Source organism: Staurois parvus, unplaced genomic scaffold, assembly GCF_062004578.1.
Source record: "Staurois parvus isolate SC_StPar_1 unplaced genomic scaffold, SC_StPar_1.0 ptg000819l, whole genome shotgun sequence".
Classification (NCBI taxonomy): Eukaryota; Metazoa; Chordata; class Amphibia; order Anura; family Ranidae; genus Staurois; species Staurois parvus.
The window spans coordinates 814,642-842,510 of NW_028318615.1; the positions used below are offsets into that span (position 1 = coordinate 814,642).

Here is a 27,869-nt window from a genome sequence, read left to right on the forward strand (position 1 = left end):
TGACATGCCAGGATAGCACCAAACCCCCCAAATGACCCCTTTCTGGAAAGTAGACACTCCAAGGAATTTAAAAAGAGGCATGGTGAGCAGAGGCATCCCTAGGGTTGGTGTCACCCAGTGCGTTAACACTTGGTGACACCCCTCCAACGATCCCCGCAGAATGGATCGGATCTGCGGATTGAGCATAATGGATCGGACTCTGATCCATTATGCTCAATTCGCAGATCCGATCCATCCTGCAGGGATCACTGGCTTGCTTTACAACTTACCTTTTTGTGGAGCGGGTCCAGTGTCACCCCATGCGGTCAGTGTCACCTGGTGCGGGCCGCACTCCCCACACCTGCCTCGGGATGCCACTGATGGTGAGTATTTTGCAGATCTCATTTTTTCTCACAAGGTTTAGCAATATAAAAAAATAAAAGGAAAAATATGTTTTTGTTTTCTTTCTTCATTTTCCAAAAACTTGTGGCAACAAATGAGATCTGCAAAATACTCACCATGCTTCTTATCAAATTCCTTGGGGTGTCTACTTTCCAAAAAGGGGTCATTTGGGGGGTTAGGTGCTATCCTGGCATTTCATGGCCTCCAAAACTGTGATAGGTAGTCTGGAAGTGTAATGAGGAAATAAAGCCCTTCAAAAGAATGAAGGTGCTTATTGGATTTTGGGGTCCTGAACTTGGCTAGACTGCCAAAACGTCTCTCACATGTGGTACCCCCATACTCGGGAGAAGTAGCAGAATGTATTTTGGGGAGTAATTCCACATATACCCATGGCATGTGTGAGCAGTAAATCATTAAGGAGACAAAAAATAATTTTGTCTATTGACTCAAGATGCCCCTCAGCAAATAGTTTGGGGTGTCTACTTTCCAAAAAGGGGTCATTTTGGGGGTTGGGGGCGTTTTATTCCCAGCAGTAGAAGTTTATGCCACACATCATTCACTGTTCTAACCACCTGAAGACCAAGCCTTCTCTGACACTTTTTGCTCACATGAAAAAAAATCAGTATCTTTTGCTAGGAAATTAATTTAAAGCCCCAAACATTATATATTTTTTTAAAGCAGACACCCTAGTGAATAAAATGGTGGGAGCTGCAATTTTTATGTCATATAGTACTCATGCAGTGATTTTAAATGGATGGCACGGGACTGCCCAAGAAGGCCATGGAAGGCAGCGGGGGAGGGGGGACATCATCTTCTGCTGCTTGTAAAAGCAATCCTGCAGATGTAGGCATCATCCTGGAATAACCATTCAAAGTCCAGTAATGTACCTGTACATCTCTGGTCCTTGTTGGGTATGTATACTATGTTCTTTTTTTTGTATGCAGCCTGTGGACTGAATGAAAAATAGAGAAGAAATCTCTGGCAGAAAAAGTGTGTGGTATGCCCACCATTGGAATATACCGCCCTGCATCCACCCACTTCTAATGGTGGGCACACATTAGGTCACACGGTGCCACATGAGCCAATTCCAAGATTGTACAAATGTCTAAATAGTGGCACGCTTGAATAAACATTGTCCACGTATAAGTGGTACCCCATATGGAGAAATGATGACACCAAGTCCCAAACTATCTTGCCACTGCTCCCCATGTAGTCTGGGCATCCGGGGGGCTCCACGTGACTATCTTTTCCCTCGTAAATCTGAAACTTATAAGTATAGCCTGATGTCCTCTCACAGGTCTTCTACATCTTGACCCCATATCTGGCACGCTTGCTGGGGAGAAATTGTTTGAATGCAAGGCGGCCAGAAAAATTAATGAGGGACTCATCAACGCAGATGTTTTGTTGGGGAGTATAGACATCTGCAAATTTTTTGTTAAGTTGATTTACGAGGGGCTGAATTTTGTGGAGCCGGTCAAATTCAGGGTCACCCCGAGGATGACAGATTGTATTGTCATTGAAATGCATAAAACGCATTATACTCTCATATCTATGCCTGGCCATGGCAGCAGAGAACACGGCATATGATGAATCGGGTCTGCGGACCAATACAACCGCAATTCATTTCTTTTAGTAATGCCCATGTTGATGGTTAGGCCCCAAAAAAATTTAATTTGGAAATTGTAATGGGTTTCCATGTGAATGGTCTGGCAAGGTTTGAATTTGGGTTGGTGGTGATAAATTGTTGTGCATATAAACTGCTTTGATCCACAATCAACGCATACAGATATTCCATGAAAAACAGCTCCAAAAATCAAGGGGAGGAGTTAAATTTGGTGTTTTCACCTTAGTTCCGGGTTGGGTAGTGAATGGGGGAAGTACGGGTGCTGATTCTGCCAACACTGCGGTTTTGTGTGCAATGTATCCTGTGACAGTGACCTACTGACACTGCACTTGCTGGGGGAGAAGGGGGGGTAAGCGTAGGGGCTAAACACAGGTGTTGGCAGGTGCCGGGGCTGATCCCGCTAACGCTGCATTTTTGGGGACACTATACTAATGTGAACGCTGGTATAGTGCTGACCTGATCAAAGATATTGACCCGTTCAGACACTATACTAGCAATGGAGGTTTATTGTACATGAGCGTGTTCCTGGAAATCAAGGGGTTAAATGTGATGACTGGTGCACTGACAGGCAATCTGCCGCCACCTGGGAGGGGCGTGAATACCACCGGAGTGGGAATTGTGTATATATATGTGATTTTGTGCACCCATGCCGCCCTGTAGCAGTATTTCTGCTATAGGGCGGTCAGGAAGCGGTTTGTGTTACGGCGCTGCGTTACTTTCACTGACAATTGCGCGGTCATGCAACGCTGCACCAAAATGAAATTTACATCCTTTTTTTCCCACAAATTAGCTTTCTTTCTCTGGTATTTGATCGCCTGTGCAGTTCTTATTTTTTGCGCTATAAAAAAAAATCTACAATTTTGAGAAAAAAACAATATTATGGATTTTTGCTATAAAACATGTCCAGTAAAAAAAAATTAAAAATAAAATTTTGTCATAAATTTAGGCCAAAATGTATTCTGTGACATTTCTTTGCTAAAAAAATCCCAATACGTGTAAATTAATTGGTTTACTTGAAAGTTATAGTGTTTGCAAATGGCGGCATAGATACTGGGATTTGTATTTTATTTCTACTAGTAATGGCAGCAATCAGTGACTTATGGTGGGACTGCGGCGGACATTCTGACACTGGGGGGGAACTGACTTAGGGTCACTGACATCCCCAGTGACACCAATACAGTGATCGGTGCAAAAAAAAAGCACGGACACTGTACTAATGGCACTGGGGAGGGAGGGGTTAACATTTTTAGGAAATCAAAGGGTTAACTGTGTGAGGGGAGTGTTTTACTAGAGGGTGGGGGTGTGTGCTTCACTGTTGCATGCTGTGCCAGAAAGCTAAGCTCTGCTCTCTGGGACAGTGTGCTGGAAACTGACAGGGAGGAGAGCTGAATTGAAAACAATGCAGCTGTGCTCTGTGTCACTGTTTGCCGGCAATCACTGGGACCTGGTGGGTAATCACCGGCCGGGACCTGATGATTGACACCCACGGCCGTGATCGGTGCCCCAGGCAGGGCAGTCATTTGCCTAGCGCACGCCCCCTACCATGTAAACAGGATGAGATTTAGAAACATGATCCTGCCTACAGGGGCCGCTTTGCCACAGTAAATTTACCACAGTGGGCCGTCCCCTAGTGGTTACACTGAAGAGGCCCAAAAATCCAAAGTGACTTCCAGGTGTCAGTTCCAGCCGGATACAATCTCCTTCCCAATAGTCAGAGTTACATTGTTTGTTTTTGTTTTTTTGCAAACAAAGCTATTTTATGGAGCTCATCTAGAACAATGGATCTCTCCCCACATGAAGTCTAGGAGATTGTCCTCTGATTGTCATGTATATAGTATCTATTGGACAAGTACAGAATTGAGGAAAGCGAGGACACCTCAGTGCAGGAACAATGGGATTCTGTCCTATCTCCTGCATCCGGAGCAAATGAACAACATGTACCAGCCTTCCCAGCCCCATCAATGTACACTGTGGAGGCATCTTGTATGTAGACTCTGGATTCAACAAACCAGCAGCCTGGCCATTCAGGAACGTACCATTGTTCAGCTCAGGGGGGGGGGAAACAAACATCTCTCATGGAAAGGAGCTCTGGGGAGTCAACAGACCAATCTTTCATCTATACATATGTTTCCATCTCTCCACATCACTCCATTCTTTTTCTGGACAAAACCATTATAAATATCAGCGACAGATTTACAAATCTAGGATTTTACAATGAGAACACAATGTCACAAGGGATCTATAAAAGATTTTATCCGGACACAAGATCCCATTGTAAGAAAGGAATTCTGAATATGAACAGCGACTGTTATGTGGGATCCCATTATATTCAGTGCGGGGAAATGTATCTGATTGTAGAAATAGTGTGTGTGTGATGTCATATCTCCCACCAATCAGGAGTGATAGAAATAGTGTGTGTGTGATGTCATATCTCCCACCAATCAGGAGTGATAGAAATAGTGTGCGTGTGTGATGTCATATCTCCCACCAATCAGGAGTGATAGAAATAGTGTGTGTGTGATGTCATATCTCCACCAATCAGGAGTGATAGAAATAGCGTGTGTGTGATGTCATATCTCCCACCAATCAGGAGTGATAGAAATAGTGTGCATGTGATGTCATATCTCCACCAATCAGGAGTGATAGAAATAGTGTGTGTGTGATGTCATATCTCCCACCAATCAGGAGCGATAGAAATAGTGTGCGTGTGATGTCATATCTCACGCCAATCAGGAGTGATAGAAATAGTGTGCGTGTGATGTCATATCTCCACCAATCAGGAGTGATAGAAATAGTGTGCGTGTGATGTCATATCTCCACCAATCAGGAGTGATAGAAATAGTGTGCGTGTGATGTCAGATTTCCCACCAATCAGGAGTGATAGAAATAGTGTGCGTGTGATGTCATATCTCCCGCCAATCAGGAGTGATAGAAATAGTGTGCGTGTGATGTCATATCTCCACCTATCATTAGCGATAGAAATAGTGTGCGTGTGATGTCATATCTCCACCAATCAGGAGCGATAGAAATAGTGTGCGTGTGATGTCATATCTCCCACCAATCAGGAGTGATAGAAATAGCGTGCGTGTGATGTCATATCTCCCACCAATCAGGAGTGATAGAAATAGTGTGCGTGTGATGTCATATCTCCACCAATCAGGAGCGATAGAAATAGTGTGTGTGGCTGTCAGTCACCGGATCCCGGCCAGTAATTACCCGCCGGCACCCAGTGATTACCGAGTATCTCCGATGGGGAGGAGGACTGTTTTGTTTACTAACAATCCTCCTCCCTGTCAGCTCGGGCACACTGCACAGCACAGCCATCCAGAACAGTGCGCTTACAATAATGCACCCCCGCCCCCTAGTAAAACACTCCCAGCACACAGTTAACCCTTTGATCACCCTTCATGTTAACCCTTTCCTGCCCAGTGCCATTAGTACAGGGTCAGTGCTTTTTTTAGTACTGATAACTGTATTGGTGTGACTGGGGATGTCAGTGACACCAAGTCAGCCCCCCCAGTGTCAGAATGTCTGCCTCAGTCTTGCAGTCCTGCAATAAGTTGCTGATCGCTGCCAATATTAGTAGAAAAAACCCCCATTATCTATACCGCCATTTGTAAACATAACTTTCACGTAAAGCAATTCATTTACACATATTAGGATTTTGTAGCAAAGACCTGTCCCAGAATACTTTTTTTGTACATTTATGATGAAATTTGACGACGAAATTTGATTTTCAAAATGTTTTTGTTTACTGCACATGTTTAACCCCTCGCCTACCAGGCACTTCTACCCCCTTCCTGCCTACCGGGCACTTCTACCCCCTTCCTGCCTACCGGGCACTTCTACCCCCTTCCTGCCTACCGGGCACTTCTGCCCCCTTCCTGCCTACAGGGCACCTCTACCCCCTTCCTGCCTACCGGGCACTTCTACCCCCTTCCTGCCTACAGGACACTTCTACCCCCTTCCTGCCTACAGGGCACCTCTACCCCCTTCCTGCCTACCGGGCACTTCTACCCCCTTCCTGCCTACAGGGCACCTCTACACCCTTCCTGCCTACCGGGCACTTCTACCCCCTTCCTGCCTACCGGGCACTTCTACCCCCTTCCCGCCTACAGGGCACCTCTACACCCTTCCTGCCTACAGGGCACTTCTACCCCCTTCCTGCCTACAGGGCACTTCTACCCCCTTCCTGCCTACAGGGCACTTCTACCCCCTTCCTGCCTACAGGGCACTTCTACCCCCTTCCCGCCTACAGGGCACTTCTACCCCCTTCCCGCCTACCGGGCACTTCTGCCCCCTTCCTGCCTACAGGGCACCTCTACCCCCTTCCTGCCTACCGGGCACTTCTACCCCCTTCCTGCCTACAGGACACTTCTACCCCCTTCCTGCCTACAGGGCACCTCTACCCCCTTCCTGCCTACCGGGCACTTCTACCCCCTTCCTGCCTACAGGGCACCTCTACACCCTTCCTGCCTACCGGGCACTTCTACCCCCTTCCTGCCTACCGGGCACTTCTACCCCCTTCCTGCCTACCGGGCACTTCTACCCCCTTCCCGCCTACAGGGCACCTCTACACCCTTCCTGCCTACAGGGCACTTCTACCCCCTTCCTGCCTACAGGGCACTTCTACCCCCTTCCTGCCTACAGGGCACTTCTACCCCCTTCCCGCCTACAGGGCACTTCTACCCCCTTCCCGCCTACAGGGCACTTCTACCCCCTTCTTGCCTACAGGGCACTTCTACCCCCTTCCTGCCTACCGGGCACTTCTACCCCCTTCCTGCCTACTGGGCACTGCTACCCCCTTCCTGCCTACTGGGCACTTCTGCCCCCTTCCTGCCTACCGGGCACTTCTACCCCCTTCCTGCCTACCGGGCACTTCTACCCCCTTCCTGCCTACCGGACACTTCTACCCCCTTCCTGCCTACAGGGCACCTCTACCCCCTTCCTGCCTACCGGGCACTTCTACCCCCTTCCTGCCTACAGGGCACCTCTACACCCTTCCTGCCTACCCGGCACTTCTACCCCCTTCCTGCCTACCGGGCACTTCTACCCCCTTCCTGCCTACCGGACACTTCTACCCCCTTCCTGCCTACAGGACACTTCTACCCCCTTCCTGCCTACAGGACACTTCTACCCCCTTCCTGCCTACAGGACACTTCTACCCCCTTCCTGCCTACAGGACACTTCTACCCCCTTCCTGCCTACAGGACACTTCTACCCCCTTCCTGCCTACCAGGCACTTCTACCCCCTTCCTGCCTACAGGGCACCTCTACACCCTTCCTGCCTACCGGGCACTTCTACCCCCTTCCTGCCTACCGGACACTTCTACCCCCTTCTTGCCTACCGGACACTTCTACCCCCTTCCCGCCTACAGGGCACTTCTACCCCCTTCCTGCCTACCGGACACTTCTACCCCCTTCCCGCCTACAGGGCACTTCTACCCCCTTCCTGCCTACAGGGCACTTCTACCCCCTTCCTGCCTACAGGGCACTTCTACCCCCTTCCTGCCTACAGGGCACTTCTACCCCCTTCCTGCCTACAGGGCACTTCTACCCCCTTCCGGCCTACAGGGCACTTCTACCCCCTTCCCGCCTACAGGGCACTTCTACCCCCTTCCCGCCTACAGGGCACTTCTACCCCCTTCTTGCCTACAGGGCACTTCTACCCCCTTCCTGCCTACCGGGCACTGCTACCCCCTTCCTGCCTACTGGGCACTCCTACCCCCTTCCTGCCTACAGGGCACTCCTACCCCCTTCCTGCCTACCGGACACTTCTACCCCCTTCCTGCCTACAGGGCACTCCTACCCCCTTCCTGCCTACAGGGCACTTCTACCCCCTTCCTGCCCACAGGGCACTTCTACCCCCTTCCTGCCTACCGGGCACTTCTACCCCCTTCCTGCCTACCGGGCACTTCTACCCCCTTCCTGCCTACCGGGCACTTCTACCCCCTTCCTGCCTACCGGACACTTCTACCCCCTTCCTGCCTACCGGGCACTTCTACCCCCTTCCTGCCTACAGGGCACTTCTACCCCCTTCCTGCCTACAGGGCACTTCTACCCCCTTCCTGCCTACCGGGCACTTCTACCCCCTTCCTGCCTACCGGGCACTTCTACCCCCTTCCTGCCTACCGGGCACTTCTACCCCCTTCCTGCCTACCGGGCACTTCTACCCCCTTCCTGCCTACCGGGCACTTCTACCCCCTTCCTGCCTACCGGGCACTTCTACCCCCTTCCTGCCTACCGGGCACTTCTACCCCCTTCCTGCCTACAGGGCACCTCTACCCCCTTCCTGCCTACCGGGCAATTCTACCCCCTTCCTGCCCACAGGGCACGTCTACCCCCTTCCTTCCTACTGGTCAATTCTACCCCCTTCCTGCCTACCGGGCACTTCTACCCCCTTCCTGCCCACAGGGCACCTCTACCCCCTTCCTGCCCACAGGGCACTTCTACCCCCTTCCTGCCTACAGGGCACTTCTACCCCCTTCCTGCCTACAGGGCACTTCTACCCCCTTCCTGCCTACCGGGCACTTCTACCCCCTTCCTGCCTACCGGGCACTTCTACCCCCTTCCTGCCTACCGGGCACTTCTACCCCCTTCCTGCCTACCGGGCACTTCTACCCCCTTCCTGCCTACCGGGCACTTCTACCCCCTTCCTGCCCACAGGGCACTTCTACCCCCTTCCTGCCTACCGGGCACCTCTACCCCCTTCCTGCCTACCGGGCACTTCTACCCCCTTCCCGCCTACAGGGCACTTCTACCCCCTTCCTGCCTACCGGGCACTTCTACCTCCTTCCTGCCTACAGGGCACTTCTACCCCCTTCTTGCCTACCGGACACTTCTACCCCCTTCCTGCCTACAGGGCACTTCTACCCCCTTCCTGCCTACAGGGCACTTCTACCCCCTTCCTGCCTACCGGACACTTCTACCCCCTTCCCGCCTACAGGGCACTTCTACCCCCTTCCCGCCTACAGGGCACTTCTACCCCCTTCCTGCCTACCGGGCACTTCTACCCCCTTCCTGCCTACCGGGCACTTCTACCCCCTTCCTGCCTACAGGGCACCTCTACCCCCTTCCTGCCTACCGGGCAATTCTACCCCCTTCCTGCCCACAGGGCACGTCTACCCCCTTCCTTCCTACTGGTCAATTCTACCCCCTTCCTGCCTACCGGGCACTTCTACCCCCTTCCTGCCCACAGGGCACCTCTACCCCCTTCCTGCCCACAGGGCACCTCTACCCCCTTCCCGCCTACAGGGCACTTCTACCCCCTTCCCGCCTACAGGGCACTTCTACCCCCTTCCTGCCTACCGGGCACTTCTACCCCCTTCCTGCCTACCGGGCACTTCTACCCCCTTCCTGCCTACCGGGCACTTCTACCCCCTTCCTGCCTACCGGGCAATTCTACCCCCTTCCTGCCTACCGGGCACTTCTACCCCCTTCCTGCCTACCGGGCACCTCTACCCCCTTCCTGCCTACCGGGCAATTCTACCCCCTTCCTGCCTACCGGGCACCTCTACCCCCTTCCTGCCTAACGGGCACCTCTACCCCCTTCCTGCCTACCGGGCAATTCTACCCCCTTCCTGCCTACCGGGCACTTCTACCCCCTTCCTGCCTACAGGACACTTCTACCCCCTTCCTTACCAGGCCAATTTTCAGCTTTCAGCGCTATTGCACTTTGACAATTGCGCGGTCATGCAAGATTGTACCCATATGAAATTTTTATAATTTGTTTCTCACAAATAAAGCTTTCTTTTGGTGTTATTTAATCACCGCTGGGCACTTTATTTTTTGTGCTATAAACAAAAAAAGTGCAAAAAATTTGAAAAAAAAAAAAGTTTTTGTTTCTATTATAAAATTTTTCAAACAGGTAATTTTTCTCCTTCACTGATGTGCGTTGATGAGGCAGCACTGATGGGCACTGATAGGCGGCACTAATGAGGTGGCACTGACAGGTGGCACTGACTGGCATCACTGCTGGGCACTGACTGGCGGCACTGCTAGGCACTGACTGGCACAACCAATGGGCACTGACTGGCACAACCAATGGGCACTGACTGGTGGCACTGACTGGCAGCACTGCTGGGCTGCACTGCTGGGCACAGGTGGGTGGCACTGCTGGGCACAGGTAAGTGGCACTTCAGGGCACAGGTGTGTGGCACTGCTGGGTGGCACAGGTGGGTGCACTGCTGGATACAGGTGGGCACACTGCTGGACACAGGTGGGTGCACTAGTGGGCACAGGTGGGCAGAACTGGTGGGTGGCACTGCTGGGCACCAATCATCAGTGCCCTGATGATCGGTGCCGATCCCCGCTCTTACAACTGCCAGTTCTCGGCAGTACTTTCCTCATGCTCTGACAGCGTGAGGAAAGTGCAGCCGAGAACCGGCACTTGCATTTCCCGGTGATCAGCGTGTCATTGGACACCGCTGATCATGTGGTAAAAGGCCGCTGTGATTGGCCTTTTACCACAGCATGTGATCAGCTGTGTCCGTAGGACAGAGTGATCATGGAGATCGCTGGGTGTGCGCCCCCTGGTGGCACGCAGGAGAGTGCGTTCTTTGCGGATGTCATATGACGCCCTCCCAGAACTGGCCGGATGCAGTGTAGCCATCATTCGGCTATCTGCGGTCAGCAATTAGTTAATAGCAAAAAGTCCAAAATATTGTTTTTTCTCAAAATTGTCAGGTTTTTTTTATAGCGAAAAAAAAACGCACAAATACCACAGAAATCTATATTTGTGGGGAAAAAAATGACATAAATTTCATTTGGGTGCAGCGTTGCATGACCGCGCAATTGTCAGTTAAAGTAACACAGCGCTGTAACACAAAAAATAGCCTAGTTAGGAAGGAGGGGGAAATCCTCAGGAGGGCGAGGGGTTAATTAATTGACTTTATCCATCCTATATATATATATATATATATATATATATATATATATATATATATCTATACATAAAAACTATTGCTATGTAAAAAATTTTGCAACATTTATGCAAATGATCTTGGTGTCTATGTGCATCACAATCGATAAATAATCATTTATTTCATAACCCGTAGTCCATATTTCCACTGATCTAATCTGTGTTTTTAAAGGATTTTGGTTGGCTCTAAATTACTCAGAATTATCAATTAAGTCAGATAAATTATTTTATAAATTATTATTATATCTGCAAGCACCTTTAGCTGACTTTATTTGCCCAGGCATTACCTGGCAGAACATACTATTTTTGGTGGCATTGCTAGATTAATTATTAAAAATTCTTCAAAGCACAACACCCCCCATGGTTCCTCTCTCCTCCCCTCTGAGTGACACCACATTGCCCCCCATGGTTCCCCTCTCTCCCTTCAAAAGCTGCTGTCACCCCAGTAGTCTCCCTCTATGGCTCCTCACATCCTGACTTCCCCAGACATTTCTCCTTCAGCTTCTTGTTTGTCTCTGGCTGCAGCTCCATGCAAGAGGGGGAGGGGGGACCTCAGTTCAGGAAAGTAGGGGGAGGTGGTCTCAGTGGAAAGAGTGTCTTGAGTGGGGGAGGGGCATCAACACTAAGGGAGAGGGGTGTCCTCAGAAGGGGAGGGGGAAGGGTGTCCCCAATGCAGGAAAGGAGGGGGAGGGGTGTCTTCAGAGGAGGAAAAGAGGGGAATGGAGTATCCTCAGTGGAGAGGGTGTCTTTAGTGGGGGAGGGGTGTCCTCTGTGGGAGGAGAAAGGGGGTATTCTTAGTGGAGGAGGGGAAGGTTTTTTGGCCAAATGACACCAGATCAAAATCCTCCTGAGAAGTTCCTAAAAAAAAAGCTGTCTTGTCTATGTAAAAATATAACTTTAGCTGAACATTAGAAAGCACAGCGTATTCTGAGAGGTCTATGGGGTAAAGTGACCCCAGCTTTGTTTGTGGACAGGGAGGAGTCCAGTGGTCTGTTTGTGGACAGGGAGGAGTCCAGTGGTCTGTTTGTGGACAGGGAGGAGTCCAGTGGTCTGTTTGTGGACAGGGAGGAGTCCAGTGGTCTGTTTGTGGACAGGGAGGAGTCCAGTGGTCTGTTTGTGGACAGGGAGGAGTCCAGTGGTCTGTTTGTGGACAGGGAGGAGTTCAATGGTCTGTTTGTGGACAGGGAGGAGTCCAGTGGTCTGGTTACACAAGTCCTAAACAAAAGCTCCATTGTTCTCGAGTTTCATTTCTCCAGAAGGAAGAAGCTGCTCTGGCTGTACAGATCACACAGGTGGAGTCTACACTGCAGTCTGCATTGTCAGCCGAGCAGCTGAAGGAGTCCAACATCTAACCGTCTACTAATCAGGCGTACTCTTGGAGCTCCACCTACACAAGACTCACCTTGTCCATCTAGACTGCTCACTAGAGCTTCTTCTACAGCCTCTGACCCATCACTTCCCTCCTCTGCTGGAGGCACTTTATTAGGATCTATAGAGGGACAACACCGGCCTCGTATTGTCCATCAGACTCAAGGAAACAGCAGAGATCCGGCCACAGGGGAGGAAACATCAACGCTGCAACAAGGGATCTCCCACTCATCCAACCATCCCAACAGATGATTCATCATCAACAGAAATAGATGGAATTGTCACCTTCTCCTCAGCTGGACTGACATTGGGTAAGATGGACCTTCTGGGGAAAGGTTTGGGCTTTAGCACTAAAGGTATCATGAAGAAGTTGTTGTTGGCACAGGACTTGTATAGATGTCTCAGGAATATTACATTGAAGGGACATTATTCTTGGAGAGGCGATATTGAGGGATCATCTGTAGTCACACCACTGAGTAGGTCTGTCTGAGGTTTACAGATAAAATGGAAGTTTCCACCACCCACTACATATGCAGCAGCAGAAATGTTTCTTCATTTGGATGATAAAGATGGTGACGTATGACAGTCTATAATCAGGAACTCTGGGGTCATATCCTAATAATGGCACCATTGAGGAGAAAGGTGCATTGCCATCATTAGCAGCAAGGGGAGATATAACACTGAAGCCAGCTGATAAGGGGGGATGGGTGGTCATTCTGGACACAGTCTATGATGACAATGAGACACTGGAGAGAGCAAAGTCTGGTGCAGCTCTGCATAGGAACCAATCAGCTTCCAGGTTTTATGTCAAAGCTTAATTGAACAAGCTGAAGTCAGAACCTGATTGGCTCCCATGCACAGCTGCCCCAGATTTTGCACACTCCAGTTTTAGTAAATCAGCCCCATTGTGTCCATCTGAGATGGTTTGTGGCAGATCCCGGGTTGTGGGTTCCATTCAGTACAATGTCTTTGGGTTCTCTTGCTAGTTGACTGCCCCCTTGTTAGTTGAGGTGTTTGTAGTCATAGAGGTGTTGGGTCATGATGGAATGATGTTGTGTCAGGTGAATGGTAGGCTCTGACCTGGTTTTATCTGCCAGCTCTGTGTTGATTCGCTGAGTTTTCTATTGTTTGTTATGTCCATCCTTGGAATTAGGGAGGACAGTATGATGTTGGAGTGAGGACATTTTTGTTGTGCGGTCTCTGTTAGTTGTAATAGTTTATTCTCAGAGGCTTCCTTTTGTCCCTGGAGGATGTTTGGGTCGGTGTGTATGATGATACGTTTGGGTCGGTGTGTATGATGATACGTTTGGGTCGGTGTGTATGATGATACGTTTGGGTCGGTGTGTATGATGATATGTTTGGGTCGGTGTGTATGATGATATGTTTGGGTCGGTGTGTATGATGATATGTTTGGGTCGGTGTGTATGATGATATGTTTGGGTCGGTGTGTATGATGATATGTTTGGGTCGGTGTGTATGATGATATGTTTGGGTCGGTGTGTATGATGATACGTTTGGGTCTGTGTGTATGATGATATGTTTGGGTCCGTGTGTATGATGATATGTTTGGGTCGGTGTGTATGATGATACGTTTGGGTCGGTGTGTATGATGATATGTTTGGGTCGGTGTGTATGATGATATGTTTGGGTCGGTGTGTATGATGATATGTTTGGGTCGGTGTGTATGATGATACGTTTGGGTCGGTGTGTATGATGATACGTTTGGGTCTGTGTGTATGATGATACGTTTGGGTCGGTGTGTATGATGATACGTTTGGGTCGGTGTGTATGATGATATGTTTGGGTCGGTGTGTATGATGATACGTTTGGGTCGGTGTGTATGATGATATGTTTGGGTCGGTGTGTATGATGATACGTTTGGGTCGGTGTGTATGATGATACGTTTGGGTCGGTGTGTATGATGATACGTTTGGGTCGGTGTGTATGATGATACGTTTGGGTCGGTGTGTATGATGATACGTTTGGGTCGGTGTGTATGATGATACGTTTGGGTCGGTGTGTATGATGATATGTTTGGGTCGGTGTGTATGATGATACGTTTGGGTCGGTGTGTATGATGATACGTTTGGGTCGGTGTGTATGATGATACGTTTGGGTCGGTGTGTATGATGATACGTTTGGGTCGGTGTGTATGATGATATGTTTGGGTCGGTGTGTATGATGATATGTTTGGGTCGGTGTGTATGATGATATGTTTGGGTCGGTGTGTATGATATGTTTGGGTTGGTGTGTATGATGATATGTTTGGGTCGGTGTGTATGATGATATGTTTGGGTCGGTGTGTATGATGATATGTTTGGGTCGGTGTGTATGATGATACGTTTGGGTCGGTGTGTATGATGATACGTTTGGGTCGGTGTGTATGATGATATGTTTGGGTCGGTGTGTATGATGATACGTTTGGGTCGGTGTGTATGATGATACGTTTGGGTCGGTGTGTATGATGATACGTTTGGGTCGGTGTGTATGATGATATGTTTGGGTCGGTGTGTATGATGATACGTTTGGGTCGGTGTGTATGATGATACGTTTGGGTCGGTGTGTATGATGATACGTTTGGGTCGGTGTGTATGATGATATGTTTGGGTCGGTGTGTATGATGATATGTTTGGGTCGGTGTGTATGATGATATGTTTGGGTCGGTGTGTATGATGATATGTTTGGGTCGGTGTGTATGATGATATGTTTGGGTCGGTGTGTATGATATGTTTGGGTTGGTGTGTATGATGATATGTTTGGGTCGGTGTGTATGATGATATGTTTGGGTCGGTGTGTATGATGATATGTTGGGGTCGGTGTGTATGATGATATGTTTGGGTCGGTGTGTATGATGATACGTTTGGGTCGGTGTGTATGATGATACGTTTGGGTCGGTGTGTATGATGATACGTTTGGGTCGGTGTGTATGATGATACGTTTGGGTCGGTGTGTATGATGATATGTTTGGGTCGGTGTGTATGATGATATGTTTGGGTCGGTGTGTATGATGATATGTTTGGGTCGGTGTGTATGATGATACGTTTGGGTCGGTGTGTATGATGATATGTTTGGGTCGGTGTGTATGATGATACGTTTGGGTCGGTGTGTATGATGATACGTTTGGGTCGGTGTGTATGATGATATGTTTGGGTCGGTGTGTATGATGATATGTTTGGGTCGGTGTGTATGATGATATGTTTGGGTCGGTGTGTATGATGATATGTTTGGGTCGGTGTGTATGATGATATGTTTGGGTCGGTGTGTATGATGATACGTTTGGGTCGGTGTGTATGATGATATGTTTGGGTCGGTGTGTATGATGATATGTTTGGGGTCGGTGTGTATGATGATATGTTTGGGTCGGTGTGTATGATGATATGTTTGGGTCGGTGTGTATGATGATATGTTTGGGTCGGTGTGTATGATGATATGTTTGGGTCGGTGTGTATGATGATATGTTTGGGTCGGTGTGTATGATGATACGTTTGGGTCGGTGTGTATGATGATACGTTTTGGTCGGTGTGTATGATGATACGTTTGGGTCGGTGTGTATGATGATATGTTTGGGTCGGTGTGTATGATGATATGTTTGGGTCGGTGTGTATGATGATATGTTTGGGGTCGGTGAAATACGGATCATTGATGACTCCTATCGCTTGTTCAGTTGTTGGACTTGAATTTTGTTGTCTCTTGTTCCTGGGAAGAGCCGTTTGGTGTTTAGATATTTCCCATTTGAGTCTATTAATAACAATAAGAATCCGGAGTTTGTTGGCTGTTCTTGTGGTTTGATGATTGTTTGTTTGTAGGGATGGGCTTTATGTTCCAGTTGAACCTAAGTTTGATTTGAACATGGGCCGTTCGTGTGTTCAGCAAACACAAAGGGTACGGGCGTTCAGTGGGCTGTTTGCCCACCATGCCCCACAATGCACTGCGCCCTGATAGTGCATTGTGATAGGACAAAGCAATGCACCTAACCACAAGTCAGGTGTAATACTTTGACCAATCACAGTGCGTGGTGATGTCACAAGGGGGCGGGGTATATAAAAACTGTTGTCACAGGTGCAGCTGTCAGACAGCCAGGAGCCAGCATAGCTTTTTTCCCCTTTTTTGGGTAGCGGTGGTGGCAGGATCGTGATTGACGTTGAATCTACTTTGGGGGACATTTTTTAAAATGTTTATTTTCAATAAAGGACTTGTTAAAGACTGTCTCCTGTCATTTTCTACACTTTTTCTGTGAATGGGTAGCAGTACCATATACCGCCTACTCATTTACATAGGCGGGGGGGCCAGGATCTTTGGGCCCCCTTGTTAAAGGGGGCTTCCAGATTCCAATAAGCCCCCCAGGTTACAGACCCCCACAACCACAGGCTACGGTTGTGGGAAAGAGGCCTTTGTCCCCATCAATATGTGGACAAGGTGCTTTGGGGGGCTCCCGACCCAAGGCACCCCACCATGTTGCGGGCATGTGGCCTGGTATGGTTCAGGAGAGGGGGTGCTCACCTCCTGATATGGATTTTTGGGGGACCCCCATGCCATTTATAAAAATATTATTGGCATAGAGGGTTCCTCTCAAAATCCATACCAGTCTCGAAGTGCTTGGTGTGGATGAGAGGGGGGACAACAAGCTGTTTTTTTTTTTAATTGATGGGCAGTGCTGACAATTCTTTTGACATTCAGCTGTCGGCAGGGAACCCCACTGACACCAGGAACATGAATGAATGTCTCACTACTAAAATACCGCGTGACTTCATCATAGAACTCATGCCGGATATTAGTAACTGAGCGGTATCTTCATACTCAGATGCGGTAAGACACCTCTCAGTCCTTCCTGTTCGACATTCACTGTAGAACATTCTGTAGGTTCGGATGTTTGACCGCGACCTGAACAGGGGGGTGTTCGGCCATCACTATTTGTGGTCTCAGGATTAGTAGAGTTGTCTTGGCTATTGCTGGTCTTTGTCTTGTTACATTTCGGAAGCTGATTGGTCTCACCGGTCTGTTGTTCCTTGATGGGTACTTTGTATAAATCATCCTCTTTGATTCTCTTTCCTGGTTGTTGAGCTCCATTTGTATCTTTGGTGTCATTATCTCTTCCCTCAGTTGAGGGTTTTCTTGTTGTAATTGTTACATTTTAGACTGAATTTCTAGGATAGATCTTTGGGGGTATTTTTAGTGTTTTTAGCTCTTCTCTCAGCTTCTCATTTACATTTTCTCACTTGTCTTTGAAGTTTTTCTTTTAATTGAACAAAGTCTCTCCCTAGTAGAGATTAAGCTTGTAATTTTTGGATTCTTAGATGTACTTTCTGAACGAACCTGCAAATCGAATCCAAGCATTCTGGTTATCAACTCATACTCCCACCAGGCATGGATTGAGCAGGTGAACTCCATATTAAGCACTTGAGCTCCTGAGGATTTACCCCCCTTAATGACCACGCCTTTTTTTGCTGTTTGGCGCTGCACTAATTCAACTGATAATTGCGCGGTCATGCAATGCTGCACCCAAACAAAATTTACGTCCTTTTTTTCACACAAATAGAGATTTCTTTTGGTGATATTTGATCACCTGTGCGCATTTTATTTTTTGCGCTATAAACAAAAAAACCACGACAAATTTGAAAAAAAGCAATATTTTCTACTTTCAGCTATAAAAAATATATCGTAAACTCAAAGTTAGTCATAAATTTAAGCCAAAATGTATTCTGCTCCATTTTTTTGTTAAAAAAAATCCCGTGCATTAGCGGGCAAACTGGCACTATCTGGGAGGGGCGCTAACACTATTGGAAGTCACCAGTGACACTAATACAGTGATCAGTAAAAATCTGTTCACTGTAATCAATGACACTGGTGACAGGGCAGTGAAGGGGTTAACTGGGGGGGGGGGGCGATCAAGGGGTTAAATGGGATTACTGGTGGACAAACTGGCACTATCTGGGAGGGGCGCTAACACTATTGGAAGTCACCAGCGACACTGATACAGTGATCAGTAAAAATCGGTTCACTGATCAGTGACACTGGTGACAGAGCAGTGAAGAGGTTAACTGGGGGGGAGCGATTAGGGGGTTAAATGTGTCCTAGAGTGTTCTAACTGTGGGTATGTGCTGTTTTACTCACAATTTGTATGTCTTCTTCTCTGTCTGGAACGGAATGCGTCCAGGCAGAGAAGAATGACATCATATCCTGTCCTGTGTAAATGTCAACACAGGACAGGATAGGACAGGGACCGATCATCTGATTTCAGCCAGACATCACTGGCTGAAATTGAATGATTGATCCCTCCGGGATCAAATGGTGTCCCCCGCGGGTCGGCGGGAGTGCGCGCCCCCTGCCCACGAAAATGTCGGGAGCGCGGAGCCCGTTTTAAAAACGTGCTTTTGCGCCCCAGTGCCGCCCTGCACACGTATATATGCAGTGGCAGGGCGGCTAGTGGTTAATACATGAAAACATAACTTCTCCTAGGAGACTTATGGCTCTCTGGCAGAACTGGCTGGATACTCCGGTACTCACTCCCCATACTTCATTTGTCATAGGTTTTTATAGGTTTAACTTTTTTAGGCCCCAAAAAATGGACCCGGCCAACTGTACCCTACTAAATGGTAACTACATTGGAGGCCGATACTTGGTGTATGATCCTGTAGACACAGGCCTACTTGAACGGTGTCAGCTATCTATGTATGTACTGGAGAGAGTTACTTGCCATGTACAGGTGAATTGTTCTACGTTGCTTCTTTTTTCTCTTTTTATTTGTTTATTGAAGGTTGCTTGAGGTGATTGTAGCCGTATTAGTGCATTTGAGACATTGAAGGTAAAAGTGACACCAGAGACAAAGCAAGTTATTGTTCTGTATGATCTGTAACATTGCCACAACTGCTTATACATTAGAATGTATGACTCCATTGTCTGGGCTGGATGTTGGATATACTGTGTGCACTTAAAAACTTAAACAATACAATTTAGTTTATGGAAAAAAAATAAAATATTTTTTTAAATTAAAGTTTATTAATAAACTCCGAGCATACAATAGGTCCAGGTAATACAAGGTATCAGTCGGAAATGCAATAGGAGGTAATACACATATAGCAAACAAAAAAATACATAGCAATACATAGGCAAAGAATCAGACGTAAGTCATCCCAGGGAAAAGAAAATGGGAAAAATGAGGACATGCAAACGCAGGAACATTAAAGGCATATCTGGTCTCAAGCCCCTATTCAGCATATTGGAATCACAGCACTGGCAGGTCCATGATATATAACCTCAGTCACCGAGCAGCAAAGAGCGGGGGCAGTGAGTCAAAGGTATGCATTGGAAATGTATACAGTAGGTGTGGAGGGGGGGGAAGGGCTTGTAGGATAGGGTCTTGTACTTTTGATGAAACTGAGGTAACCCACTACAGGTTGTCAGCACGTGGGTAAAATATTTTATATATATATATATATATATATATATATACACAAATGATAATGTACATATGCTTTCTATATATAAATAACACATGTGTCAAACACCTGTATCCAGATCCTGCCCTCTAAGTTATTTCATGTGGCCCTTGTACCTCTCCTGCAGGTACCCCCTTGTCTCCTCCCCCACCTTGTCTCAGCAGTTGGCAGCAGAGAAGAGAATAGAACTCCTCTGCCAAATCCTGCACCTCTCAGTGCAGCTGCAGCACTCCCCTCATCCTCACCTCCCTTGGTCTCAGCATTCAGCAGACTCTGGTAATTGACTCCACTCCTCCTCTGGTCCTCCTCCAGACCCTGCACTTTCTGCTTTCCAGCTCTGCCCCCAAAGGAGGTGCACGGTGATGTTAGGGTGGGTGTGGGGTTCTTGGCATCTGATGTAATGGGGGGGTGAGGTGCTCTGGAGATCTAGTCTTACAGTTACAACTGGCCCTTTGAGGACAACCATAATGCTGACACAGCCTGCGATGATATAAGATATATTTATTAATGATCATTAAAAATAAAAAACAACTTTAGACCTTTATATAGAATTCTGATTTTTTATTTTTTTTTGTACAGGTGGATTGATGAGCCACGTTTTCGGTCATGCTGGTGTTTGTGAATACAACTCAGTCACATGAAAAACCAAACATCTGGGTGTTGTAATTGACTGAAAGTTTTTATTGCAGTTCACTGGAGGAGTCACACAGGACACAAGTCATATCCGTGTTCTAAATGTCATAAGTGCTTTGGGTCCTCTTCAACACTGATCCAACCTCAGAGGACAACATGAGAAAAGTCATTTCAGTGTTCTGGATGTGACAATTGCTTTACAGTAAAGTCCAACCCATGTATACATAAGAGGAGTCATTTCAAGCTATTTCTTGTTTGGAACGTGACAAAGATTTTACAATGGAGGCAAAACATATTGCACACCAGAAGGTTCACACTGGAGAGGAGCCATATCAGTGTTCTGAATGTGACAAAGCTTTTACATGGAAGGCAAATCTTATCATACACCAGAGGATTCACACTGGAGAGAAGTCATATCAGTGTTCTAAATGTGACAAAGCTTTTACACGGAAGTCATCTCTTGTCAGACACCAGAGGATTCACACTGGAGAGAAGCCATATCAGTGTTCTGAATGTGACAAAGCTTTTACAGACAAGTCATCTCTTATCAGACACCGGAGGATGCACACTGGAGAGAAACCATATCAGTGTTCTGAATGTGACACAGCTTTTAGACATAAGTCAGATCTTATATCACACCACAGGATTCACACTGGAGAGAAGCCATATCAGTGTTCTGAATGTGATAAAGCTTTTACAAATAAGTCATATCTTATCATACACCAGAGGATTCACACTGGAGAGAAGTTATATCAGTGTTCTGAATGTGACAAAGCTTTTACAAATAAGTCATATCTTATCACACACCAGAGGATTCACACTGGAGAGAAGTCATATCAGTGTTCTGAATGTGACAAAGCTTTTACATGGAAGTCAGATCTTATCACACACCAGAGGATCCACACTGGAGAGAAACCACATCAATGTTCTGAATGTGATAAAACTTTTACACAGAAGTCAGTTCTCATAGCACACCAGAAGGTCCACACTGGAGAGCAGCCATATCAATGTTCTGAATGTGATAAAACATTTAAACAGAGGGGAAACCTTGTCATACATGAGAGGATTCACACTGGAGAGAACCCATATCAATGTTCTGAATGTGATAAAGCTTTTACACAGAAGTCACATCTTCTCAGACACGAGAAGGTTCACACTGGAGAGAAGTCATATCAGTGTTCTGAATGTGATAAAACTTTTAAACGGAGAGGAAACCTTGTCATACATGAGAGGGTTCACACTGGAGAGAAGCCATATTAATGTTCAGAATGTGACAAAGCTTTTACAGGTAATTTCAGGCTAATCTATCACCAGAGGATTCAGAAGCTTGAGCTGCATAGAGGAAACTCCAGAAGAAGGGGCAATATTAAAGAAGTCACAGCTGTCCCATTAGGCTCACAGGCCCAATGTCTTCACACAAACTAAGGAAGACATGATGCTACTTAATTAAAAAAATAAACTTTGAAGAAACAGGACTCTAATAATCGGATTCATTCGTTTTAGTGCTTATGTCCATCAGAAACACACCTAGAAGGCCTGTGAATATTTTACCTATGGACATTTTTTCAGACAAGCAGCAATGACTGAACTGTTTTCCTCATCATTCTCATCTTCATCCTTTTTTTATGGAGCATTGACTGAACATGTAATGCATTTTCATCATTCACTAACTGAGCTATGTTCCCATGTGTTTTCTTCATTGCCAGAATCTGACCAACCAATACATGACCAACAATGCCTCAGTACCAGAGTCTAGGATGGGGTCCAATGGCTTCTTGCCAAGCCTCTGAAACCTCATTAGGAGAGTCCATTCCAGGTTCTTTTGAGAATTGATACACCATAAGCTAGGCTTGAGGGTTCCAGCTAAGCCCACCTTGTCCACACCTCCCATTACATGTACCACCTCCTCTCCCATGATCAATGCCTCCTTTCCATGTTCCATCTCCTCTCATGGATGACATCTTTGCAGGCAGGTCTGTAGCTGAGATACCAGCCAGATAGAGGTCTATGTTTGGTTAGAGAGTAACTTCTTAAGCTGGTGTAGGCCTTCCAACACGGAGTTAATGCTGTTTTAGGGGACATATTCAACAGTACCACCTAATCCCAGCTGGCCACTTATGTTTCATCTGGTTTTCTCAAAAGGGATTCTATCAGGTGAAGATTGGATGTCATTATTTTTTTTCTGTCCAGCTATTGCTCATCTCCATAAACTATTCACACGGTACAACTGCAAGAGATCTGAACTTACAAAGTGCTAAGTGTGCGGTCATATTCCTACCACTTCTTCTGGGAGACTGAAATTCCTCTTATTGGGGTTCACCTTAATGACTCTGAATGGACGAGTTAAGACATCGGCGCCACAGTGTAACAATGGGCAAAATCAATAATTACATAAATGGTGCAATCTGTCATTAGCATAAACGTTTTTGTTTTTCCGAGTCTCCCCTTGTAACTTTTTTATTACCTGTTGACCCTCCCAGTTTTTTTCTGCTTCTTGTAGAAGGCCAAGCTATTTGGCAAAAATGAAAGTTGGATGGTTGGGAAACACCATATAACACTGCTGGGGGTGCTTACAACTGTCATCTTCCATTGATATGGTGGGTTGAACCTTATAGAAATCCTGTTGCTGTAACTGCTGTAGAAGCGTTAGCTGGAGTTGGACTTTACTTGTTGTGTGTCTTACTTATAATCTATCTAAGACTTCCCTGTACAGGGTGACAACGCTGCTGTGTAATGTTCCTGCAGAATGAGCAGGGTTGTCACCCTGTTACAGAAGGTGGGGAAATAACAGATCTACAGACAGGACCAACAGCTGAGACAACTATGTTGCAGAGGGAACTCTGGGAATGCTAATGACAGATTGCATTACACATTCAATTAGCAGACTTCCTGCTGTTGGTCTTCTGTTTGAATTGTGTTATGATATTTACTGTCCTGCTGTAAAAGGTGTAAATGATTGCCCACATGTTTCCTGTATAGCAGGGACTACAAACTCATATCAGGAATAGTAGGATGGGTACTTACCCAAGGGGATCACCTTTTTGGATTTGGAAGAAACATTTCACATAGTTTCTGAAATTCCAGTAATGACACCAACAAGGGGAGTCTCACTTACTTCACTAACAATAGGAGAGCCAATCACAGGCCAGTAACATTTCATGGTTTCTCAATAGAAACAATTGAGTACTGTCCGTGATCCTTTTTTTATTTATTTGCACTAACATACAATTTTGAGGACAAGCTTTCGGGGAATGTCTCCTTCTTCAAGGTCTAAGCAGTGCTACTCACAAAGTTAGCAGAATGTTAGAAGAGATGAAAGAAAAAAAAAAAGGAGGCTAGAGATAAGATGCAGTCAAAGCAAGGGGGGAGGGGGGGATACTACACTCACACAGAGGGGGTCAAGCTTCAGCTAATAGTCATAAAACTGTTGGATAATGATTGAGGAATCCCATGTCCAAGTTAAGGCCATTTTCTCTTGTGTCAAATAGAATTATCATTCTTAGTTCAAAAGTTTTTCTTTCCTGAATGGATTTGAAATTTCCTTTAAGTACTAAAACATTGAGGTCTCCCATTGTGTGGTCTGGTTGGGTGAAATGGTGTCCTACAGGTGTGCAGAGGTCATCTTCTTTATGTTCCTTGATGGTATGTCTGCAAATTCATCCTTGTTTGTAACTTCTGTCCTGTTTCACCAACATAGGATCCTTTGCTGCATTTTCTGCACTGGATAAGGTACACAACATTACTGGAGGTGCAGCTGTATGATCCGGAGATATTGAAGATCCCTTTTGAGTGTCGGACACTTTTTGATGGATTGATTTGGTTGCACAGTTTGCAGCGTTTCTTATTGCAGGGTTTGCTTCCATTATTTGTGACATCATTATCAGAAGGAAGTTTCCTACTGATTAGTTTATTTCTGAGGTTGGGGGGTTGGGGAAGTTGCAAACAAGGATGAATTTGCACAGACATACCATCAAGGAACATAAAGAAGATGACCTCTGCACACCTGTAGGACACCATTTCACCCAACCAGACCACACAATGGGAGACCTCAATGTTTTAGTACTTAAAGGAAATTTCAAATCCATTCAGGAAAGGAAAACGTTTGAACTAAGAATGATAATTCTATTTGACACCAGAGATAAGGGCCTTAACTTGGACATGGGATTCCTCAATCATTATCCGACAGTTTTATGACTATTAGCTAGCTTGACTCCTTCTGTGTGAGTGTAGTATCCCCCCCTCCCCCCTCGCTTTGACTGCATCTTATCTCTAGCCTCCTTTTTTTTCCCTTTCATCTCTTCTAACATTCTGCTAACTTTGTGAGTAGCACTGCTTAGACCTTGAAGAAGGGGACATTCCCCGAAAGCTTGTCCTCAAAATTGTATGTTAATGCAAATAAAAAAAGTATCAGACAGTACTCAATTGTTTCTGTCGCAAATGCACTAATACGGCTACAATCACCTCAAACAAAATGGTTTCTCAATGTAATTGCAGAATGTTTAATCCCCATTGGTCCAATGGATTCCTAGTCCTTCCAGATAACATTTTGCTTCTTTTGTAGAAGGAGCACCCTAAAATGGCTTCCCTTCAATTCCACTCATAGTTGTACTTGAGGTTATGTTGCCCCTCCCCCATATCTGTAAGGGAAAGCCTCAATTTCTCCCAATACTCCCCTGGCCTTCCAGTGAGAAGAAACATTTTCTCTGGATTGGAGCTGCTTTATGCAGTGAGCCCTTCATAGACGGGATGGGGAATCTAAGATAAGTAAGATGGACCGGAGTACTGGAGACATGGATCAGATAACCAATGACACCATTGATGTTATAGCAGAGCTGACAGCAGAAGTGGCTCCACCACCTAAGATGGTGTCACAGAACTGCATGGCAGCTGACTATCTCTTGGAAGACCAAGGTGGAGTCTACAAATGGTGTCAGATAGAGAGTGTTGTACATTTATATTAGATCATGAGGATCTCAGAAGGGGATATCTACACAAGGTAAAGGAGTTCCAACAGGAACCTGGGTGGGGGGAGGTGGGATCCAATGTTTTGGGTGGGTTTAGTTGGAACCTGGTTGAGTAATATGGTGGGTTTGCTTCTTAAGCCATTAGTTGCTATCATAGTTTTGGTTTTGAAATGTTATATATTGCTGTATTTTCTTTCACTGCCAGAGTTTATTTTGCTTTTGTTTTTAGTTAAATTCACATTTCAGGCCATATGATTAGTTAAAACCCCAAACATTTCTTTTATTTTCTGAAAGCAGAGACTCTGGAGAATATAATGGTGGTAGCTGCCATTTTTCATGTCACAGAATATTAGTACAGCTGTTTATCAAATTTTTTTTCTGTAAAAATCACTAAAGATAATGTTCGTGCACAAAGAACACAATATATGACCCAATTTGTTTGGTGAAATATAAAATATGGGGTTGGCATCAAGTATATAGATACCAAACATGTCAAACTTTACACATTGTGCGTACTTGTGAAATGGTGACAAACTTCAGTACCAAAAATTGTTCAAAGATGACGCTTTAAGAGCCTTTATAGGTTATCAGTTCAGATAGTTACCCGTGAACGATGGCCTCAGAATGATTGTTCTCACTCTCACTTGTGCAATGATATGTAAAATGTGTCGTGTGATTTGTTTTATGGGTTTTAAAATTTTTATAGTGTTACTTTAATTTTTTTCAACTCTTTTTTCACTTAACATGGCTTCTATCAGATAGGGGGTTGGTACATATTTCTGGTCACAGGTCCTCTTTAAAGAGACATCAGAACATTATTAGACCCCCAATGTCACCTCTGTACCCCAAGAAAGATGGTTAAGCACAGATCATGCCTAATCAGCTCCTTCCCAAACCATAGTGACTGGAGAATGACAGCGCTGAACCCAGAAATGACATAATCTCCCACCTCCCACATCCATTCACTGAAGGGGAGATCAGAGATCAGATGTTTGCTGATCTCCTTCTGCTCTCACCACTGACACCCACCATGCCTGTCTTGGGCTTGCAGGAGGGACAGCTGAGCCCGTTATACATGGTGGGGGGAGGACCTTCAGTGCAGCTGAATCACTTCCACCAGAAAGCTGACAGTTGGCCTAACAAATGTAGACAACCCCCGGGTGCTGTAGCTATAAGGCCGTGCTGCTGCTGATGGAAACCTTACATTGGCCGGAGTGAAAGGGTTCCACTAATGTACATCTGCCAAATCTGTATCTGAGGAGACCATAGAAGCAGCATTAGAAAGAAATGTGAGCATGGCTTCAGTCAGGCGATGGTCCTGGTGGTCATGGTCTTGTTCTCCTTCAGGTCCTCTCACCTTGTAGATGGTGACATGGACTTGTGTGGGAATGAGTAGGAGGGGCTCGGGGTTCTCTTGTACCCAATCAGCTTGTTATGGATAAAAGATGAAAGTGTCTTCTGGGAATTTACAGGGATTTGGATGTTTAGAGGGATACATAAACGGGTGTGGCTTGTGTTAATGAGGGGTGTGTCATATGTTAATGAGTTTCTTAGCATAGATGATATAAATGGTATAAATAGATCCTTGAAATGTAAACAATCTATCTCTTTTCTTCTGTTGTTAAAGTGTCACATATATATGATGATTAATAAAGTTGAATTATAATTTCATCACACAATACCGTGGTCTGGGTTCTTCTACAACACATCCCCCCAAAAATGTCCTCTTCCAGTTATAGGGGTCTGGTGGAATGGGACACCAGCTGATGGTATCTCTTAGGCCCCTTGTACATGGGGGGTCCAGCCCCTGTGGGTGCAATGCTGGCATTATAATACACCTGGTAGGCACAGGTACAGCGTCCAGCCCCGCTGCCTGCAGCCTGTCAAAGTCTACACTACAGCTGGACGGGGCTCAATGCTGCACCACGTTTACCTCGTGTTTAGGGAGCTCCGTGTTCAGGGAGAAATGACCGCCATCCTGATCAGACAAAGCATAAAGAAGATGTAGGCAGGTGCAGTCTGCTTCTTCTACTGTAGGGGGCACCCAACCAGAGGGACATCCCAGCCTGGAGAGGGAGTCGGGGGACACTTGGTTTCTCTGTGGTTTCCCGGTTCCTGGAGACTGTGTGGAATGAAGGGGTCCATGGAGACATTTTACATTTTTTTTGTTTACATGTTTTAAAAACCATTTATACCTTAAAATTACTTAAAACCCCCAAATATTATATATATTTCTTCACAACAGCAGACACACTAGAGGATAAATTGTTAGTAGTTCTAATGTTTTATGATTTATTATTTTACACAATATTAGTGCAATGATTTATGAAAGGTACAATTTCAGGTAAAAATACAGTAAAGTTTATTTCTGGGACATAAATGTAATTTATTATCTAAGGTTTCAGTAAAATATAAAAGATACATTTCCCCGCACTGAATATAATGGGATCCCACATAACAGTCGCTGTTCATATTCAGAATTCCTTTCTTACAATGGGATCTTGTGTCCGGATAAAATCTTTTATAGATCCCTTGTGACATTG

General features: G+C 46.1%; 1 pseudogene; it reads left to right on the forward strand.

The window, feature by feature from the left end:
- LOC149443980 (uncharacterized) overlaps positions 1-21,787 on the forward strand; it is a 35,018-nt pseudogene extending 13,231 nt beyond the window's left edge.
- The last annotated feature ends 6,082 nt before the right edge of the window (positions 21,788-27,869 follow it).